This window comes from Ailuropoda melanoleuca, chromosome 7, assembly GCF_002007445.2.
Source record: "Ailuropoda melanoleuca isolate Jingjing chromosome 7, ASM200744v2, whole genome shotgun sequence".
NCBI lineage: Eukaryota > Metazoa > Chordata > Mammalia > Carnivora > Ursidae > Ailuropoda > Ailuropoda melanoleuca.
The window spans coordinates 16,917,924-16,923,923 of record NC_048224.1 but is presented as its reverse complement, the minus strand read 5'-3'; positions in this window follow the sequence as shown (position 1 = coordinate 16,923,923).

Sequence of the window (6,000 nt, the reverse complement as noted above, 5' to 3'; positions counted from 1 at the left end):
AATGGATGGAATCCTTTCACAAATGTATATCAAAACATCACATTGTACACTCTGATTATGTTATAATTTTGTCAATTATACTTCAATACAGAAATAACAAAATACATTTGTACATAAACCCAAAAACAGACACCAAGTGAAAAGGGACAAAGAAAGAAGAAGAGGAACCAAAGAAGTAAAGAAAATTTCGAGAAAACAAGAAATTGAAACTATCAGTATGCCAATTTCGTAAAAATGTATGAGCCTCTTGGGTCATTGGGTGAAGGTTGGAGAAAATTCAGCTAAAAATAAACTTCTGCATCTCCATACCTGTGATACAAAGACTTTAACTAATCAAATATTTTATTAAAGCCTCAAAGAAACAAATATAAACAGGAGAAGTAAAAAGTTAAGTAACTCTCATCTTAAAAGTTACAATGATATTCTTTGTCTTCCTATTCCATTCTTTAAGCAAACATTATTGAATAGCCACTATTTGTCAGACATTAGGTCAGGAGGATATAGTCTCCTCATGTTTGAAGGACTGATAATGTAATTAAGCAAAGATACATAGGTATTCAAATAAATATGATGACAGTACTTTGTCCCGGTAAAGTAGAGACAGAAAGTGAAGGTGAGCTGACTTCTACAAGGGATGTAAGGTGAGTGGGGGATGGTAAAGAAGTGGAGAAAAACACAATCTTTTCTATCTTTAAAAAATGGAAACTCTCCAATTAAAGTTGATCATTACAAATTTCATACACATGGTTCAAAAAACCTTTTCTAATTTTTTTCTCAAAAATGCTGTACCATTTTCTCTGAACAAGGATACAGCTCTAATATAAGAACGATTAGGCTCCATAGTATTGGTTCCACTTATTGTTGAATTGTGAGTCATGTTTGGGCAAGTCCAGTATTGCAAACTAGACTTTAGAGCCTTAAAGGAAGGGTAGATTCAGCAGTAAGTATAAGTAGGATCAAAATATAATTGCAATAATAATTACAGAAGCCAAAGGGAGGTTCCCTTGATAACCAGGGAAGAGACAGTTACAGAGGACTTCTTGTATTAGAGCAGAGGTGGAAAGTATCCAACAGGAGCCTCGGAAGAATACAAATTCTAGTTATTTTTATTATAGTCCTGTAGAATAGCTGTTCCTGCCAAAATAGTAACACAAATTCTGCAATGCTTTCCAGACTTGCTCACCTCTATTTATTTGAATCTTCTGCTGGGAAATAAAGGTGAAGGAGGAAGAAGGGCATTTGAGTCCAAAGATATTTAAAAAAGAAACCAAAGTGAAAGGCTCTGAGGCATGCAATGTAACAACAGAGCAGGGAGTTAAAAGTGTATCAGAGAAAGCCTACAACTCCGGAATTCAACATAACTTGGTTTCATCCTATTCAGTTTCTACCTAAAGATGCTGTTTTACACTAAAGATTCCCTTGCCTTTTTAAATCTCTACAGACTTTAAGACCCATTTTTTCCTAGTAAACAGACATTCTGTGGTTAGAAATTATACTTTCTGGGGTAAACACCCAGTAGAGCAATGGCTGGATCAGAGGGTAGCTCAATTTTTAACTTTTTAAGGGACCTCCACACTGTTTTCCAGAGTGGCTGTACCAACTTGCATTTCACCCCAAAGATACAGACGTAGTGAAGAGAAGGGCCATATGCACCCCAATGTTCATAGCAGCAATGTCCACAATAGCTAAATCGTGGAAGGAGCCGAGATGCCCTTCAACAGATGACTGGATTAAGAAGTTGTGGTCCATATATACAATGGAATATTACTCAGCTATCAGAAAGAACAAATTCTCAACATTTGCTGCAACATGGACGGCACTGGAGGAGATAATGCTATGTGAAATAAGTCAAGCAGAGAAAGACAATTATCATATGATTTCTCTCATCTATGGAACATAAGAACTAGGATGATCGGGGGGAAGAAAGGGATAAAGAAGGGGGGTAATCAGAAGGGGGAATGAAGCATGAGAGACTATGGACTATGAGAAACAAACTGGGGGCCTCAGGGGGGAGGGTGGTGGGGGAATGGGATAGACCGGTGATGGGTAGTAAGGAGGGCACGTATTGCATGGTGCCCTGGGTGTTATACGCAACTAATGAATCATCGAGCTTTACATCGGAAGCCGGGGATGTACTGTATGGTGACAAACATAATATAATAAAAAATCATTAAAAATTTTAAAAAAATAAAAAAGAAATTATACTCTCTCCTCAAACCTGAATTGAAAGAACTTCTGCTAATGGGTCAAACTGGATGCAATGGAACCACAGGAATGTGTGCACTCCCTATAGCCTGACCCATAGAGAGGAACAGGAAGGTTGTTTGAGTAGTATATTACGTGGCATCCATAATAATTTCAGGAGTAAAAACGCATCTTCTATGAGTTCATTAGCCTGTTGAACTAACCACACCATAATGGTTATTAGAAATCAGTGTTTGTTTACAAGAAGCACTGAAATATCCCAAACACTCTTTATTGTATGAAAATAGGTGTTTGTGTCTGCTTCTTTGGTTTGTAGTAACATAAACTTGGGGGAAAAAAGAAAGCAGTTATCTATTATGTTAAAATAACAAGATAATGAAGAAGCTTAGTATCATCTATATTTATTATTTCAGGCCTACTTTGAATTTTTTTTCAACAAGTTCTCTCAGCCAGTGTACTTTACAAACTAGACACAGTTATTATTAGGGGTTGCAGGGAGGGATTTTGGATGGCATGAAAAAAACAGTGATCCTTATTTTAGATTCATTCTTGACTTAGTGATTTATCTGGTAACTTGATTCTTAAATAAAACAAAAGGAAACAACAATCAGCAACAACAATGAAACCCTGATGTAGATAGTTCTCAGTTTTAGACAAAAGATCATCATCTGCCAATCTCTTGTTTTTGAAATCATACATGTTTTTGCAGGAGATAATCTTGTCCTATATTGCCAGAACTGTTTCTCCAAAAAATCATACTTCAACACTACTATTTAAGACTACACATTTGGCATGTGTTCTAACAACTCCACTGTGCCCTGTAAGATGACAGGTGATTGTACTTTCTCTTCTCACAGTACAAGACCATGATTCCCCCTTAAGAAATTTGTTTGTGAGAAAATAGTGGTACTGCACAGAACTGCTTAGCTTAGATACTCCTTATGAAAACTCACTGAAATCTAAAAACTTTATTTAAGAGATATCATATTAATTCACAGACTATTATGATGATTTAATATTTTAATCTCAAAATATGATAGAAATAATGAAAAATAAAAAACAAGCTTAAGATCATAGTTCAAATAAAGTTATCTTATGTATACACCTTTTGGGGGGACCTCTTATTTAGGGTATACCTAAAATGAAGAGAGATGTTACTTTAGACCTGGTACAAACAACTCTTATTCTCAAGGCAGAGCGTTTGCAATTGTTTTCTTTTCTGTTAAATGGCATTTCTGTGTTTGCAGGTTCTCATGAAAAGAAATCCATTATAACTATACTATAAAATACCACCTATATAATCACAAAACATGTTTTATAGCCTATAATATTGTGGTTTGTTTTTTTTTTGTTTTTTTGTTTTTTTTTTTACCATTGACTACCTACAAAGAGTATTACAATTAGGCAATCCAAAAAGATGTAAAGATAGTAATTAAAAACCAAAAGAGGAGGATTACTTCAACAATGTTGATAGGCTGAGCTAATTAAAAAGAATACAGTACACTGACCTTTACTCTAAAATTTCACATGTATCTGTTAACAGTGCTCTAGGAAACTACCAGTAGATTAATGTACTTGAAATCAACAAGTCTTTTGAAGTATCTAGTATGTGCCAGGAACTGTGCAAGGCATGTAGAATAAAAATATAAAGCAGAAAAGATGTCCTCCTCCTCCAAATATTTATTCTATGCTTTTGAAGTCCTAGGCATGAATGCCATGATTTACTTGTCATAGAGACCTTTTTTGTGCTGTGCTCCATATCCACTAAGCCTGTTGTCACTTCAGCCTGTGCCAGTGGACGATTCTACATAGAGTGGTAGGCTTTTCCTGAGGCTGTTCTATGTATTTCTGCCTCTTGGCTTATTTCAAAGCCACAGGAATCTGCTTCTCCCAGAAGTTTTACTTGACCTCAGAATACCCAAATATCCATCCTCTCTTTCTCCAGTCCCATCTCTCCAAATGTTCTCTGGCCTGAAAAATCAGACTATTCCTGTCTTGGGGTCTTAGCAACTTATAAAAACTGTAACATCTACAATGTAACCAGATAATCAATTTAATATTTTATGGTCCTAAACTAATCCTCTAGACCTCAGCTTCAGGTTTCTACTCTAGTTTGATACCTTCTTTGGCTCTTTAAATGTGCTTACTTCCTGGCTTCCCTCCTGATGTCTAGGCCTTGATTTTTAACGCAGCTACATCAGTAATTTTTTCTCATGTACAGAAAGACATAAACATACACACTTTTGGTTTCTGCTTCATATAAGACCTCTGAGATACCCTACCCAATGCTGTTTTTGTCATATAACCAAGACCTCTAAATATAAATATTTATAATACATACATAGAACATATGTATATATATACATATATATTCTAAATTTCTTACCAATAAATCAAGTAATTTATGTCATCAATTACCAATATTCAATTCATACCACTATTTTCTATATAGATGTATCCTTTAGAAAAGAAATATCTATTGTGGAAGTGAAATGATGGGTGCCAATATTTTCACTATGTATTCCATTCATGAATTCCCAGTAAAATAGAACATATTCAACAACAGGGTTGAGAGAAGCCTCTCCGCATCTTGGCTATTAGTTGAATTCCAAACTCAAATGAACATTGGAGACAGTCATCCATATAGCAAAATACTGCAGTATTATCAGTGTTTTGTTTGTTTTGTTTTGTTTTTGTTAAGTAAGCTCTATGCCCAACATGGGGCTCGAACTCACTACCCTGAGATCAAGAGTGACATGCTCTACTGACTGAGTCAGTCCGGTGCCCCTCAGTGTGGTTTTAAGGTTGTCAAATCATTCTTAATTTATTCAATAATCTTCTAATTATGCGCCCATATTGTTAAGCAGTAGAAATGCAAAATGGATTCCCTTGAATTTCCATTTTTCTATTACTTTTCCCTTTTCATCTTTCTTTTCCCCTCCCTCTCCATTCCTCCCTCTGCCTCCCTCTCTCTCTCACAGATAATGCAGTAATTTGCAGTCTGTTATCAAGAATAAAGAACACAGGAATTGTGTCATGAAGTATTTGATATCATAGCTATTATATTGATTTCTGGGGATACCTATGAATTATTTTTCCCATTATGCAGGACAAAAATTTGCAACTAAGGTGACAAAAGGAGTTACAACGTTAACCTAAGAGTAAAATGTGAATACACAAAATAACTTGGAAGCAAATGAAATTAGAGTCTACTTTCCCCATTTCCCAAAAATGTCTGCCTGAGCTTGAGAGCTTCCCTGAAATGGTAATTGATCAAAGAAAGAAGAAGAAAAAAAAAGTCATCCTCTATCATGAAAGTTTGATACTACTTAGAACATACTGGAGAACAGACATTTCAGAGAGAAATCTTAATGTTTACTTTCCTCTCTAGATAACAACATTCAAATGGATAAGAAAGATAATATTAACCCCCATCTTCACTGACCTGATAAAAATGACACAATCATTATTTGATACTCTGGGGCTGTTATTATTATTATTATGTGGACTACACAAAAAGCATTAAATATGTTTAACTGTCTTCTAAGCAGGTCTTAATTAAACTGTTAAGGCATGTTTGGTTAATGAATCAAAAATCTTTGCAGACTTTTAAATTACCTGTCCATTTTTCTACAATATTATAACATCCCATCTAATAAGATACCCTTGCCATTACCGAGAGTGATTTTAATAAGTCCTTAATTGATATGTTTATTTAATAGCTATTAATTGCTATATTTAAAAGAAAATTATCACATAGATTGGAAGGGCCAAACCTCATAGACACTTCATTCC